Source organism: Cryptomeria japonica, chromosome 5, assembly GCF_030272615.1.
Source record: "Cryptomeria japonica chromosome 5, Sugi_1.0, whole genome shotgun sequence".
Classification (NCBI taxonomy): domain Eukaryota; kingdom Viridiplantae; phylum Streptophyta; class Pinopsida; order Cupressales; family Cupressaceae; genus Cryptomeria; species Cryptomeria japonica.
This window is the reverse complement of record NC_081409.1, coordinates 477,799,345-477,816,656: the sequence shown is the minus strand read 5'-3', so window position 1 is coordinate 477,816,656 and position 17,312 is coordinate 477,799,345. Positions and strand designations below refer to the sequence as shown.

At 36.4% G+C, this 17,312-nt stretch overlaps 1 protein-coding gene across 5 annotated transcripts in view; it reads left to right on the top strand.

The window, feature by feature from the left end:
- Positions 1-16,123, top strand: part of LOC131049801 (uncharacterized) — a 58,773-nt gene extending 42,650 nt beyond the window's left edge. For 3 of the 5 annotated variants that reach the window (XM_057983875.2, XM_057983906.2, XM_057983898.2), the window contains one exon: positions 15,274-16,123. The gene's annotated coding sequence lies outside the window, so the exon portion shown is untranslated. Of the gene's footprint in view, positions 1-4,466; positions 4,716-5,272; positions 5,497-5,604; positions 5,647-15,273 lie in introns of all 5 variants that reach the window. The other 2 variants (XM_057983890.2, XM_057983882.2) reach the window with 2 other exon arrangements.
- Positions 16,124-17,312: the final 1,189 nt, after the last annotated feature.

Here is a 17,312-nt window from a genome sequence, read left to right as displayed (position 1 = left end):
CATCTATTTTGAAGGGAAAAAAGTGCTCTCCATTCACCCAAAGGTTCTTTTCCTTCTAGAAGTTTCCCAGATGGGCTTGTTGTTGAAGTCAATCTCCCAGAATTTATACTTCGTTATTTCCTCTAGCATACTTCCTTCAAATTAAAAGTTAAACTGATTCTTTTTCCTTTTATTGGAGAAGATCATGATCTTGGTCTTGCTAATATTGAAATATTGAATTGCATACCCACCTCTTTGCAAAAGTACTCAAAAGCTGCCAAATGTGCTTGCAACCCTTGTGCAGATTTACCAATCAAAATGAGACTGTCAATGTACAAGAGAAGTTTGACAGCATACTCTCCCAAGGGAGCACCGTCCCCACCTTTCATATTAAAGTATTCCTCATGTTTGTTGATATAGAGGCCAAAGAGAGTAGGGGATAGAGGGCATCCTTGTTTAACCTCAATGCTATTCTTGAAGCTTTCTGAAATACTTGCCTGATTTCTGATTTTTACCTAAACCTCCTTATAAAGCCTATGTACAACTGTTCTAAATTACTCTGGAATGCCAAGATCATTAATTCTATATCATAACTTGTGTCTAGGAATTGTGTTGAAAGCATTCTTGAAGTCAGCAAAACAACAAAAGTGTTTCTTTGTCATCCCAATCTTTTTTTAGTAATATGCATCAAAGTGATACAATTATCGATTGTTGAATGCTTTTGTCTGAAACCCACCTGCCCTCTTGGTCTCTTTTTTTCCCTCTGCCCACTTGCCGACTCAATGTTTCACAATATGATATATGGCAAAAATGTAGTTTGTTGTTCATGAATCAAACAACAAATAAGTTTCAAAACAAAACAATAGTCAGCGATAAAAAATATTTTAGATCCATGAAATTTCATGCAATTAGTATTTTAGGTTATCATTATATGAAGTGGAGAGATACTCATCAACTTAATCATCCATTCAAATATGAAGTTACTGCTTTGTCATAAACCCAATCTGATACATATAAGAAATTGTCTCACGTCTGTGAGACTTCACAATTTCTTCCTATTGGCTATCATATCAGTCAGACCCTTGGCTAGCATAAATACAGATCGCAGAAGAAGGAACCCAAGTATAATTAATAATGATCGGGTGCTTAGCAATAATCATTCCTCCAAATGACCCAAGAGGAGACAAGTATGTAATAACAAATAATACAAATAATATTAGGATGAAGGGGTGTGATTATCAAATTAATAATGAAGGAGCATACTCACGCCAAAGGTCACAATCCTACAAGGAGATGCAACTCACCAATCAAAAAGGGATCATAAGCATTATATATAATCTGCACCCATTGAAAGATTATAAAGGAGAATTCCTGCAAGTTCGAATCTCTAAATTGTCAGACCAAATTTCTTAGCTGGCAGATTATTGCAGCCATTGTTGAAAGTATCAGTTTGGAATGACGATGTTGATTATAAATTAAAAACTTATTTACAATTATGATTGTCTGAATATTACTAGAGTTAAGGCAGCTATAGGGCCTATAATATAGATATTATAATTATTTTTATCTTATACATTATCACAGAAATAACAAGATTTACATTGGTAATTCAAGTTTATATAATAGTTGGCTTTTTCTAATTAATTACATAATTATTCATAATCCATTTGAAGTTAGTACACTCCTAGCCCATTCCTTTTTTTCTGGTCGATAATAAGATTTAGATTTTATTAATGTCAGGGTTTTGGCCTGGTCCGAACCAGGTGGGGCTACAAACGAGGAGCCACCTCCTTGTGCATACAACTCTAAGTTAAAAAAGACCCATTAACAAGTCAAGCTAAAACAAAGTTAAGTAGCTGTATCTTTAGAATTAGAGCGAAGAATCATATGACAATAATCATGTTGCCACCTCTTTCTTCCCTTTCACCACACACCAACCCTCTTCCATCTCCTCCCCAACAAGCATACCCTGCCCTTTAGAGTTTCTGGCATCCATTCCCCTGTCTCCAAATCCCAGGGTGTAGTTTCTATGCATCATCTTCCTTTCATGACCAGCATTAACACTGATCAAATCATGATTGACCTTCCCATCAGAGATCCCAGAAGAAGAGGGGTCCATAGCTGGTTCCTTGGAACCAATATCCTTTCTGCCTGGGGCAAGTGAGCAGTTCTCAGCACACTCAATTTCTTTTCCCATCGAGTAATGGAAAGCAAAAACCTCTTTCCACTAGGAAGTAGTCTTCTCCACTCTCCGTTTGGCACATTGTGTAGCGACATGTCCTGTCTGGAAGCATCTCCTGCATCTAAAAGGGATCCCCTCATAGTCAACTGATTTCTTCGAGCACCCTTTCGATGATTTTATAGAAATAACTTCTGGTAACTCCTCAAAAACATCCACCTCCACCAAAATCTGTGCATACGTAGAATGTATAAGATTTGACGAACCCTCATCCACCATTAAGAAACTGCCAATAGAGTTCCCCAACACTTCAAAGCAGGAATCAAACCAAAAATGAAGAGGAAAATTTGAGAGCCTTACCCAAAGGGGAATCCGATCAAAAGATTTATAGATGGGATTGAAATCTGGGTGCCATGGCTTCAACATCAACATTTGTTTACCCTCCCAACACCATAGATGGTCACAAAGCACCTTGTTCCTATCCTCCTCATTTTCAAAAACTGCAATGAAGAAGCCACGAGCACATGGATAGATTTTAACACACCCATTCAAAATTGGTTTCCACTGCTCTGAAATCCACATGTGGAGATCTTTTAAACTCGGCTTAACACCTTTGAAATGCCCAATCAATCCTAACCTAGAGAAAACTATAACATTGTGCACCAACTCCTCTTGAATCCCTCCAACAAGCACCACTGAAACTGCCTTTGTTGGGGGAAGCACAACGTTTTAATGTTTTTCACCTCTCCGCCCCTCAACCGGACTAGAATGTGCAGCTCTTTCATTTGGGCACCAAGATCTGCGGCCAAAGGATAGGACCTCATGGCCTCATTGACAAGCCAAACTTTCATCGAAAGGGGAGGGAATTGGTCTCATCCACATCCAGAAAGGGAGCCCCAGCCGCTGACCCTCAAAGAGCCCCGTCCAAACACGCTTCCCCCTTGTGCGTCCACCCAACCAAGGATTGTATTTTTTTGGGATGGTGGCATACTAGGAATAGACGCCCAAACTTTTCTCCGCACACCCTGCATTGCTCCTCCACGTCCATCCTTCCACCAAGCCCTAGCTCCCACAATGCCCGACAACGACTCCATAGGTTTCTAAAAGGGTTTGTGGTACCCAGGTGGGAGTCGAACTGGAGTTGATGCGTAGCGCTGGGATCATTAGCCTAACAGTATGCCTCATGACTTGCCTTCACACCAACTCGGCTACACACACACCCTTACTCCTAGCCCATTCCTTACTTGCTATTGCTCCTTACGAGGATAAGTTGGTTTTGTTAGGGAGAGGCGGAATAATTCCTCACAAGGTAGGTGATACCCAAGATGGGATATGGACGGGGTCCTGAAGCCTTGAGTATAGCCTACTTGTAGATTGGTTTCCAAGCGCCCTATGACAAGTAATTCCCCATTCTCCTTAGGGTTGATGATTAGGAGAGAAGTAAGGAATTGGGGCTTAAGTATGTTAACTGTCAAATGTATTATGAACCATTAGTTATTTCTTAATTTAAACTGATTTAAATGCATAGTGATGTATGTTAATCGTTGGGAATTGGCACTCCCTTAGTAGGGGACATTACATGCTCAATCTCAAGCTTTGATCCTTTATATCTAGACCATTATCAATGGTAAAATCTGAGAATTTGTCAATTGAAGATTCCCAGCCTAGAAGGTTCCTCTTCTTAGCCATGTTTGTTATTAGAGTCATTTGCAAATTTTTTAAACATGCTATTAGAGTCAGTTATTATTGTCAGTTGCAAAAGAGGTTAAAGGTGCATTGCCATGGTCTGGTAAAGTTTGGTATTGTGTGAGACAAACGATCTCTTTTTTGGAATGTGGTTGGTATGCAGGCTTTTGCAGACATCATCCAACATCATTTTAACAATGTCATGTTATATTGCTGCTATCATCCTGTTGTCCATTACCCCCTGCTGTCCCCGAAAAATGGCCCTTGGACTGCTGTTCCTGAAACGCATTACATGCTACTCCTGAAATATGCCCCCTGCCATCTTGCTGTCCTCATCCCGTAAATACTGTGGAACATAGGTTGCAAGTTATGTTCAGTTTGTTGTTCCTGTCTTGTTATCTTTTTGCTTTTTCTCTTATTTTTTTGTGTTTGAGGATTGTTGAGTCTTTTCAAGTTTTTATTTTATTCTTTTTTATTCCCAGTCAGGTTTTACTGTTTTAGAATTATCCCTAAATGTCGTACCACCAATTCTAATCTCAAACTAGGGTTGTCTTTGTTGTTGTTTCTGGTTATTTGGGGAGCTGTTTAAATTTTCTCAGTTATCCACCTTTTCTTTTGACAGATAACCGACGGACATGCCCAAAGATTACAGGACAGTCTGAGCTTCCCTTGGTGGGCCTCTTGTTCTCTCAGATCAATCTAATAAAGGGGCTTGGGGATGAATGGATTAAGTGTGAGCACTTAAAGGCACAAGTCATTCAACTTAATTATTAATATGATGTTGTTATATCCTGGAGTTATGAGGACTTAAGGTTCTTTAACATATATTATCCTGTTAACAATTGAGCTTGAACCCAATGCAAATGTCAAAGTGAGTTTTCAATCGTTCTTTTGTATGTCATGTTTCTAATTTTTGCCTTTTTGTTGTTGTTGCCATTTTAATGCTGTTTTCAGTCATCTTTAGCACTGTTGCAATCCTTTTTATTGCTGTTTGAAGTATCTTGCAAGTGGAGACTTTCCATGTTTTAATTCCACATTCGTCAAATTCTTGTTAGACAATTTGACAAAATTGCTCTTTACTATTTTCTTCATTTTCAGTTTTTTTTTTCAAATTATATTTTTGTGTTGCATAAGAGTGTATTGAATGTGCTTGGTTATCTTTTGCATTTATTATAACATTTTTTATGGTAAGTGTTATCTCTTTTTGTAAACATAAAAGACAAAAATATAAGCAGATAAGTTGTTTTGCTTTAAGTAAAGTAACTTTCTTGTTTTAGCACATTTTATTTTTAGTTATTTCATTACAACTAGATTGGATTATTGAGGCAATAACTAGTTTGGTCTGTTTCACTGTTAAGGTTTTGTATTTGCATTCAATCTTGTGTGATATTTTAGGCTTTCACATTTCTTCTTCTTGAGTCATATCAGATGACATTGTTTGGGAGGATTAGCTCTACAGAATCTAGAGAATCCCCCAGGTTGATGAGCTCTCCAAGAGTTCGAAAATGAGGTCGACCTTCAGCTCAGGTAGTCAGCTTTTTCTCCCACCCAATTACCCACCTCATAGTTTGGCAAGTTTAAGCTTTAGACATGAACTTCCAAGAAGCAGAAGGTTATTGGTGAAGAAGGGAACAAGAAGACCAATTACACAGGTTACATGTTCACCCTAATCAAGTCTAGCTATAGAGCATTTTATTTGTGTTTTATCCCATATTTTGGGTTCACAATTGATGTTATTGCATTATGAATGTTTGGAATAGGCAACAAGCCATGGATGAGGGTGTGATGCTCCGGGACTTAATGTGAGGTTCAATATACATTTCTTCTCCTTCCGTAGTACTACATTTTAAAGGATAATGATGATGCTTATTTATGTTCAGCATGAGCTGTGATAAACATAGCTTAGTTGACATGTGTGTACTTTTCTTAGCCATACATTCGCCTTGTTCAAGGAAGTGAAACCAAAGGCAAGATGCAATTGTGTTTGCCAAGATAGAAGCTCATCATTCAGTAGTAATAGTAACTATCCTCTTTATTTATCTTGTTCCACCAAGTTCACTAAGTTCCAGAGACAGAGTATGTGAGCATCTACCAAGCTTCAGGGGTCCTCAGAAACATTGGTACAGGAAGAAAAAGTGCTTGTTTTTACTCCATTTAGAGTTTGGTTTCCAAACAAACTTGGGTAGCACATATTTGGGACCTTTTTTTGAAGTCTTTAGAAATAGAAAGAGTTTTGGAATGCGGGGGCAGGTTTTAGTGATGTCAATTTTTTTTTTGTTTCCCAAAATTTAGGGATGACGGGGGACAGTGACAGAAATAATATATAGTATAATATGGTTAATCTTATTAATTAACTATATGGTTTCATGATGCTAGTGCTCCTAGCTTTTCTTGCTTTCTTGTAAGAGTTTGGGCCCTTTCAAAACCCAATTTTTACTAAATAAAAATAAAATAAATTAATATATGAATAATATATATTATTATTTTTCAGTTTTCTGTATTGAAGACAACATAACTGATACTATAATATCTATATAGCTTCTAAGTCAAAAGTTGCTTGTTTACTTTTAGGAGTTTTCCATTCTCAGCCTTTGCGTAATTTCTTTTTTCATAATACAAACTTCCTTATGCTGATCAGATTAAAATACAAGAAGCTGAATTTACTATTGAACAAAACAATACATACAAAGCAGCGGAGCTTGAGTTCACTTTTATTGTTTAAAATGATTTTAGCTTGTCAATTTCCAAAGGTGGTTTGCTTCAATCTTTCTTAATTCTGCACCATCTTGTGAAATTTCTGCTCAATTTTTCCTTTTGGAAAAATTAGTGTCCTAGCATCTATAAATATGTTTGTTTTATCTAGATAGAAGTTCAATATGGTACCTTTCTGGAAATGTTATGCCATTTTAAGTTTAAACTGAACTAACTATGTGTTTGGTGCAGTGGGATCAAGCCATGGCCTCCTCAAGGTGCATGGAAGTGCCCTACCAATAGTAGACTCAAATTAATATTGTGACATGTGGCTTCAATAGTTTTGCCCTTACCTACCTTCTTACAACTACTAATTATCACCTCACAAGATGCTATTTCAAATGCTTCTTGGTGTTTGGAGAGCATTACACAAAGAAATATAAAAGCCAAACCTAGAGTGCTGATAGCAACCATAATAGCATTTAATTTTACAATAGTGACATTGCATTATTGTAAATGTAATTCAATTACTGAGCTTTTAAAATGGGAAGAACTTGGAAGATAAAAAAATGATGTAATATTTCATAAAAATAGAGGAGGAAAATCGATGTTTTTGATTTAAGGGAAAATAGGTTTTACTGGAATTCTAAAACTTAGTTACAACAAAACATTAGCAAAAGAGCAGTTGACCATAAGAAAAACAATGCATACTAAACCAAAGTTAATGTAAAGATAACCGACAGAACAAAGAAAACCCCACAGACATATGGACCCATTATGACTTCCTTAAGGCTTCTCTAGCCTCCAGCTTTTCATTATAGATTTATTTGATGAAATCTCGCAGATCCTTCTCTTCAGTTCTCGCCTTTTTCAGCTTGCTTCCCTTTTTCCTAATACTGGTTTTGGCCTTATCATTTTTTTCAACTTGTAGAGGTGAATAAGGTTTCCCATACATCTTTGTCAGTCATTTACTCAATATTTTCAGCCCCACCATCATTGATAGTGCATTTAGTGAACTTCAAAACTCTCTTTAGTTTTCCATTTATTTTCATCATCTTCTTCTATAGGATGTATAATCTGATTGTGTTTATCTCTCTCCCTGCTGCTATTGTCTTCCATGGAGTCTAATTTTCTTCTCCTTCCAGGTGCTTAGCCTCTAGTCTAACGACTTTAGAAGGGCAGTTCTAGTTCTGAAATAAAAGCCTGTCGGCCTTAGGATTACCTTGCCCTCCTATCTTTTGATTATTTTCCTGTATATGCATTTTTATATTCCATAATTTCCGCAAGAAAACATTTTATAAGGGTGTTTTGAGTTGCAAATGCTTCTTGAAGCACTCTCATGTTGTGTATCTTGGTGTTTAGCAGGTTTTAGAACTGGGAACACAATACCTTTCCCCTTCTTGAAGTAGTAGCTTTATCTTCTCTAGTATCTTTCCATTGTGCTGTTCTCATTCCTATTCCCTTTGATACGTATTGCTTCTCTACTGTGGTCACCCTTACTTCCCAAACCTTGAGATCTCACACCAGTGTCCATTGAGGCACAGGAGTCATTTTGAGTCAGAATCTTACTTGGTATCCATCCATGAGTTGGCTGGTTGGAAGGGTGAGTTTGAGGGGCTGACCATGGTGTCATGTGACTCCATAGGTCCTACAGTTTTGAAGCCCTTAAGCTTAACAGATTGGACATGGGTCTTTTGTTTAGATTTCACATAATTATTTATTAACATAATAAGCCCCGTGGTGAAGGGGAATCATATGGGGGAGCCTTCATACATTCATCAATCAAATTTTCTAGTAAAGACGGAAGATAAAAGGCAAATGAGACCAATTTCCTTTCTCTAAAATGATTGAAAAGAACAAAATGGTACGACTACAGAGACTTCAATATTCCCTCTAGGGTGATGTACCTCATTAAGCACATAGCAATTTATTCCCAATAGGTGGCTCAGTGAGCTTCATGTGTGATCAGAATAAAGCTTCTTCAATTCCTCTCCCGGCTTTAAGAGCTCAGAGATGCCATTAATCTCAACTCTTTGGTTTTTGAAAATCTTTGTTCTCTCTGTAGATAAAATTGTAGCCTCCACTATCAAGTCTTTAGTAACTTTTAATGCCATTCCATGGAGATCGACCCTCTGATTCTCCCACACCTTGACAAACTCAAATGCCAAAGGGCTATCATAACCATTTAGATTTTCAAGGAAATGATTTAGCTCACTTTTTTTAATGATTCTCCAAATTTTTGAGTTTTGCTTGAGATTGCTATGACTCAACAGCTAAATCCTTTTCCTTTCACCTCCCATCTTCATAGAATTGTAGAAAATATTGCCCCACCAAACCTCAGTGCCCGCTTTCTCTCAAATATCCTCGTTCACTTCCAATTCATTGATAAAATGGTGCATCAATTAAATTCACACCTTAAGACAACAGTTTTGATGTGACATTGCATTGTGCGAGGAGTAATACTCTTATGTAGTGTAACTAGTGATGATTAACATGATCATTTAAATTCAACCGTATAATTTCCCATGGGAAATCATTATTCCATTGCCTTGGACCCTTGTTAAATTCAACTGTGTTGCATTGAAATTGATAAGGTATCAGATACAAGTACAGTGAATTTTCACAGCCAATTGATACAGATACACATATTCAGTTATTTATACGCCTAAAGGCATTGAAAATAACATTAAAGACAACTATTTTGTTATACTATATTTGTGTTTTTACTGTGAATGCGAGTGAATATTACATGTCTATATACAAACATATAACATGCCTACATATATGTGTGTATATTCATGCATGCACACACACACACAGAGTCAGAAGGTTCTCATATCTTCAGTTATTTATACATCTAAAAGACTAAAGGTATTGAAAATAACATTAAAGATAATTATTTTGTTATACTATATTTGTGTTTTTGGTGTGAATGTGAGTGAATATTACATGTCTATATACAAACATATAACATGCATACATATATGTGCATATTCATGCATGTACACACACACAGAGTAGGTGACAATGTTCATATTCAAGTTTGGTGAAGAGAAACTTGAGAAAAGTGTGACAATCAACCGATTTCAGGAAAAAAAAAATTGTGATTAAAATCAAATAGTATAATGCTGCACTTTTATTTATTTTAAAATATTTGTGAATTTTAAAATGTAAAAATATTAAAAAGTTTAATAAAATTTAAAATACATAAGTTAAATAAATTTTAAAATACTAAAATTTAAATGAATTTTAATTGATTTGAAAATGTTTGAAGCTGAATAAATCTAAAAAAATAAAATCTAAAGTTAAAGTCTAATTTAAATATATTAAATATTAATAACAGTTCATAAAATTAAAAGCTTTACTAAATTTAGAAACCTGAAAGGTTGAAACTAATAAATAAATTAAAATGAAAAACAAAAAACGGACTTGTAGTGTTATGTTGGCCCTGCAAGGACTGCATCAGGCTCTGGAAGGGCCACAACTTCCCTGCAGTGCTGTGTTGACCATGACCAACATATCTTTTCTCTTAAAAAATTCTGACTGCAAGACCATTGAACACACCTGCAAACTGTACGACTGTGTACAGACTATTTTACTGGTGGTTATACATGAATATTATGGTTTTTTAAATGTTTACTGGATGTTTAATTTCTATGATAAAATCCTTAAGTTACCAGATTGGCCAAAAACCTAGATGATTCTGTGCAAGACATTTTTCAGTATCAGAATTGAAAACAATTGACTTGTGGATTTGAATAAGGGACGTTTGTTTTCAGTTGGATTTGTTTGGAATTGTGCCTGTGTGTACTCAGGTGATTCCAGTTGTGTCAGAGTGATTCCGGGGCAATTCCAGGTGGTGGACATAATGCTTTTGAACTAATTTTTTAACTATAAAAAAGATGCTCTAAACCCCAAACCAACATTCATAAGTAATATGAATACCAAACAAAAGCATATTTTTGGCTGCTTGAAATTTTCTGCCATGACTTCCAACTATACTGCTGGAATATATTACTGATTTGTTGATTGCCACTAGAAGACAACCTTGCTGTTTGTGGGTATATTTCATTCCTGCTGTTTCTATTAATCAATTTTTCAAGAATATTTTTTTCAAGTAGAACTCAAAATAAACAATTCATGTACATAACCTTCAAACTTCTACTTGGAGTTGTGGCATGGCTGCATGTGGTTTTTCTAATCTATCTACATATCTTATATCAATGATAGTGATCTAAGTCACCAGGTTTGGCCGAATTTCTTCCTTGAAGTTCGAAATTCGCTGAACTTAAAACAATCTATAAAATTCGCCAAAAATTTGGTCAAATTCGCATCAAATTCCTATGGAAAAATAGGGATGACGTGTTTGTAGAAAAGGTTTTTTTTCCTTGCGTTTTTTAGGGTTTCATTGATTTTTTTTAATAAATACAGCAGCAAACATAGAAACACACATCAGTTGCTCGATTTGCAGTCGTTTTTTCTGCAGTTGCAAGTTGCATTGAGGTGGCGAGTTGCATTTAGGTCGCGCGGACGCATCAGTTATTTTAAAGTTCTAAAGTCTGACTGTTATTGTACTTTTTTGACAAAAGAACATCTTTGCAATCGTGAAAGCATATGTTTCCCATGGTTTATATTTTATAAATGTGTTATCTTTTTGTAAGGATTTCAATTCTATTTATCAATGTTAAACTATTTAGGCAATTTAAAAAGATATATTACATATATTTATTAAATTTTAAAAAAAATTACATAAGGTGAATTCAATTCAAATTTTATACATTTCGAATTTTTTCCTTGTCGAACTTCATTCGAATTTCAAAGCTGTCAAACTTCGAATTCGAATTCGAACCTGGTGACTTAGATAGTGATGATGATGTTGGTCTTGATGAAGACCCATATGATGCAGATTATTGATTTTATTATTTTAGTATTGAACAATGAATATCGATCACGACATTTGAGTTGGATGAAATGTTATTGAATTAGTATTATGTTTTTTAATTCTTGCAATAGTTTTGTTTAGCATATGCATGATATATGGTATTCCCATATTCTGAACTTAATTCCTGTTTTTAGGCTGCAAATATACATATTTATGATTTTTGTAATTTTTTTTAATGGATGTATCCAACCCCCAAATTATTTCTGCTATATACTGTCATATCTTAGCCTCGTAGCCATGCCCATAGCCAATTTCCTGTTTGGTAACTTAGTAAAATCTGGCAATATCCCTAAACTGAATATACACTAGACTACATGGTACCATATCCAACATATCGGATATGTGATGCAGTTAAGATTTGGTGCCCACTGAAAGGCAGCTAAGGTCTTACAGCTCCAAGCCAGAAACAGTTCACAATAATTCACAACAGTAGCAAGGAACAATAAAAGTCAGTAATTTCATGTTACAATTCTTTCAGGTACACAGCCTTGCAACAGGATAGTAGGGTAAATTCAGAATTCTCAGAAACCTCGGCCTGGATAGTGTCATCTGTATATATATCTTCACGTACCTGTTTCTCCTTCGCTCTATTTCTGTTTGTTCCCTTTTCCTTTAAAGAGACTTTTCACCCATCAAGTATCTGGTCTGCCACCGTGAGGCATGACTCGCTTTAATTTTGTGAGTGTGGGAATTGATTGCTGACAGAAGAATGCTGTGTCAGCATTGACTTCAAATGGTAACTGACCATCCTTTATCCTACATCCAGCAGGGAATTATGATAATGTCTAACAGCCAATTAAAAAAAACCTTAGGTGTGTTGCACCAGCAAAGATTTTCAAACAGCTAAAGATGACGCACACTTCAAGTCAATATCACATCCCAAATGCAACTGCAAGGAAAGTGCTGGAATCCTGCCCGTATATGCCCCAGCCAAAAAATTGGGAAATGCTCCAATGTATGAAATTGCCAAGCTCAATCACTCCAGCATTGGTGCTAGTTATTTTTGTCAATTTTTTAATGGATGAGTGGCCAAAGGAAATAAGGACCAATTTCACCCAGCTAGGCCTTATGTGGACTCAACAAGTTATTTCAAATCAATCAGCTGCAAACAAAATAGGACAAGCAACCACAAGCACACAATTTAAGACAAACCAAAATTGAACAACCATTCTTTTCGGGTGAGACAGGATTGTGTGTGGACCTGGATACTCCTTGATCAATATGGCTTAAATACAGGCTGTTGTATGGATGCGTTGGGACATGGTATCCATTGCATATCTGGGCTCATTGCATTTGATATAGCATCATATATATCATATATGTGGGCAGTTTTGAATGTTTTTTCATATCCTTATATTGAATATGACACTAGAATATGTGGTACTGTATTCCACATGTCAGATATGGCCCAAATACAGGCATGTATATGGATATGTATCCATAACATATCCAGGGCATATTGCATATGATATCTGATATGTGGATACATGTATTTGGGCAGCAGCTCTGGCGAATATATATCTAAAGATTTTAGAACTGCTTTCTCTGGAAGAACTTGGGACATGACATGACAAATGTGGTGGGTTAATCACAAAATTTTCAAAAGTAATGCTACTATGATAGGAACAATTATGATGAGAACATTAAATAAATCAATCACATGTGAATTGTTAATAAGTTTTATCATATTTTTTCATACTGTAAATCAGTTATTCCAAAGAAAGTGCAATTAGTGACAGAATATGAATTTGCTTAAAGAGCTATAAACATCTAAATTCCAGAAGGAATGTTTATCAGATAATGCTACAAATTTCAGTAGTAATGCTACAAGAATACCGACTAGAATTATATACAGACAAGGATGAAACTTGAATGTAACCTTGAAATGTTATGATTTATAATCCATTAGTTTGATAGCTTTTTTTGGGAAAAGTTGTGTTCGATAACAATAGAGAAGTTAGTTGAAGCCTGCTGAAAGATTCCAGGGCTTTATTGACAGGGTTTGAGACAGTACCTTGACTTTTATTTCAGGAACATCTCTTTTGTTGCAAGAGAACTAAATTTTGACAAGCTACTTGAGTTTTAATGCCCTTGGACTGCTGCTCTCTTTGCCTGTAGACAATGAACATAGAAAGAGAAATTGAAATCTGAAAAATAATTAAGCACAAAGGCTGGGTGTTTTGTTTTGTAGAGGGAATGAAGGATAATATTTCCTTAAGTTGAATTGGCGCGAGCCAGTCCTGTATTCAAACAGTTGTACCTTTTACAATGATTCATCTCTTGACTTTGTCATACAAAACAATTTAAGCAACCTATACTTCATCAAATTCTTTGCTGACATGTTAGATCATCTTTCTCCCAAGTTTTGTTGGAAACTTTGTATGTTTAATTTGTAATATGTAGTGTATTGAAGCCCGACTATTGGGGGAATTACAGTGTTCCACGGGCGTTGGGGACGGGGTACGGGTTTTCGGGACGGGGGGACCAAGGGCCTAAGTTTGGGGACGGCGGGGGGACGGCGGCGGGGGGGTGGTGGGGTGGTGGTGCTGATATAGTTATACATATACATATAGTACTTGAAAAACTAGTTTTGAAAAGATGTATGACAGTATTACAGTGTAAGAATTATATTTCAAATGAGACTCTAGGAAATTTGAAATACTAAATCTAAATACCAAGATTTCTAAGTTGTGTTGTTATATGGAGCCTAATCAAACTCGGAGGTTAGATTTTCCCTACTTCTATCGGCGCAGTTTACCCCTATATTTTTCAACGGGGGTTTGGGGGCAGCGCCCCCAAGTTGGGGTCAAGGGGCAGCGCCCCTTGCGCGTCCCTGTCGCGATACAGGGCGGGGTCGAGGGGCAGCGCCCCACGAGGCCAAAAATACTTTTATTATTTTCTTAAGGCATCGGGTGTTATTTTTCTTTTGGCCCACGTCCAATTAGAGTTACCCCTTAACCCTCAAAAAACTTAAAAAGTCACTTTTTAAAAAATTTTTAATATTAAATATTGCATATACGTGGGGGCGACAGGAGACGTCTGGGCGTCTCCCCGTCCTTGGAGAGACATTTGCACGTCTCTCAAAGGACGGGGAGACGCCCAAACGTCTCCCAAGGAGACGTGGAGGCGTCTCCATGTCTCTCTGGGAGACGCCCAGACGTCTCCCAAGGAGACGTCTCCACCTCTCCCCGTCTCCCTGGGAGACGCGGGGACGTCTCCGCGTCCCAGCGGCGCTTGGGTGGCGGTGGCGGGACGGCGGGGGACATCGCGTCCCCGTCCCCCCGTCCCCGAGACGTTTCTGACGGGGGGACGTGCCCAAAAAGGGGGGGGACCCGTCCCCGTGGAATGCTGGGGAATTACCATATTACTTTTGATTTTTTAATGTTTTTAGTGATTTGTTGTTCATCTGCATGGAATGAAATTTGACTGGAACTAAACATTTTGTATGCTTCGGATTTGTATTTTTTACAGCTCATTTTGAAACATAGTAAAAATTATGTTGAGAATTCATTCTGAACTCAGAGGATGTGATGCCCCATTAAATTCTTTGCTGACATGTTAGTTCAGCTTTTTCCCAAGTTTTGTTGGAAACTTTGTATGTTTACTTGGTAATATGTAGTGCATTGAAGCCTGAATTTTGGGGGATTACCATATTATTTTTGAAATTTAAAGGTTTTTTAGTGATTTATTGTTCTTCTGCATGGAATCAAATTTCAATGGCACTAAACATTTTGTATGTTCGGATTTGTTGTTTTCATTCCATGGCACTAAACATTTTCTATGTTCGGATTTGTAGTTTTTACGGCTCATTTCGATACATAGTAAAAGCTATGTTGAGAATTCATTCTGAATTCAGAGGACGTGAGAGGGTTAGATTCCTGAACAATTCAAGGTTTTAATAAAGTGTTGTCAATTCCCTGGGGAATTGTGTAAGAGCAACCTTTCAGCTCAAATTGATAGCTAAAGTATTCAGAAAATCTCTACTTGTTTCAAGAAATTAACAAGGACTCAATAAATTGCTACAGATGTTATTAAGATGTTTTATTTGCTGCAATTAAACGTTGTGCATATGTTATTAGTGACATGTTTTCTTACCAATGAAAATTTCCGATCTGTATTAGCAAGATATATGTAAATTGTGAGTTGCAGATGTTCAAAGTCTCCAATCTTTAGCTTCTGATAATGCTAAAGGCAATTTCATTAGGTTGCATCTCGATCGGCTATTAGTTTGTAAGAATTAAGGGGGAATTTGGGTGGGTACAATCTAGAAGAGAGATGCTTATTCTTGCTACTTTTCTTTATTCAAGGGTTTTCGTAGTCTTTCAAAAGTGTTGATAACTTTCAAAGTACATGTCACATTGGAGACTGCAGAAAGAATTTTGATGGCCTGAATCTGGTGGTTGCTGATACTTTTCCCTCATCCTCACTTATCCATGGGATACTGATATTGTTGTATATGGAAATGAATTGCAATTCACTGACAAAAGTATAATCTGGGGATTGAGACCCTGCAAATGGCTAGCAGCAATATTGTATTTTAAAATTTGACATTTGCACTCACACAATGAGAATCTTGAAGGGATTCGTAGTGCTTTCATGTTCATGTTAAAGGTTTATTTGTAAGTAATCTTTAAGTGTTGAAGATCCTTTTACATGTAAACTAATTTCTTTTTAATCTTCTAAGAAAACTCAAAATTGGCTTTGCATGAGGATGCTATGAAGTGAGGGCAAGTTTGATTAGATGGATTAAAATCACTATCTATATGCATTGATATTTATTTTTGTCTACTGGTGCGCCTCTTTATGTGCAGGCCTTCCAGAGCTTAATAGAATTGTACATAAATAAAAACTAAAGGTGGCTAGCCTATATGTATTTAATTATTGCAGAAAATGAAATTCTATTAAAAGTACTCTAATATTTTGAAACTTGATTTGGAGGAAATTTCTAGCTAAGGAATATCTGATGAGCCCTGTTTCATTCTAGGAAGAGAATTCACTGTTGAACTATGTAAAATTTGGCTTTAGTTATGAACTAAATTTACTATAGCATTGAATAAAGTTGATGGAATGATTTGAGTGGGAAAATTTACCATAGCATTGAAGAAAGGTGATGGAACGATTTGAGTGGGGCTAATCTTAGTATTCGCTTTTGTAATAACTCTCTATCTTCTTATAGAGCACTTTAATGCTTACTGAATTGCTCATTCTTATGAGAGTTAGCTTTTGTTTTATAGAAATCGTTCATGAAAGCATATGCACTGTATAATGGAAGACTTGTTTGATTCTGGAGGGGCATAAGGGTTGTACACCTCAAAACAATAATGGCCAAACGGAAAAAATAACCTCCTTTCCCAATGCTTTGCATGGGAGGTCTCCTCCACAGATTAGCATCTCACATAGTGTGACCTAAAAAGCTACCTTTCCCTTTACAATGATGGATGTACAATCTATTACATAGTAGTTTATTAAGTCGTCGTTACTTTTGTGAATTTGGAAACAATTATTTGATGTATTATTTGTGCCATGTTTTGGGAGTCTCATTGGTTGTCCTCACAAATCATTATTTCGTCTTGATGCTGGTGGATCAAGGAGTGGTCTTAAATGTCATGTTTTTATCTATTTGATTTTTGGAAGGGTTTCTCTTAAGGGGCACTCTGCTACTGATCAGAGATCCAAGCTTACATATGTAACATCTAAAGCTTATTTCTGGAATAAGCACACGTTACAAAACTAAAAGAAACAGACATACAGCAGTCACTACAGCAGGCAAACATTAAAAAATCATACAAACACCACCATCGACCTCCAATCGGAGCCTGAGCTTATGACAAAGTA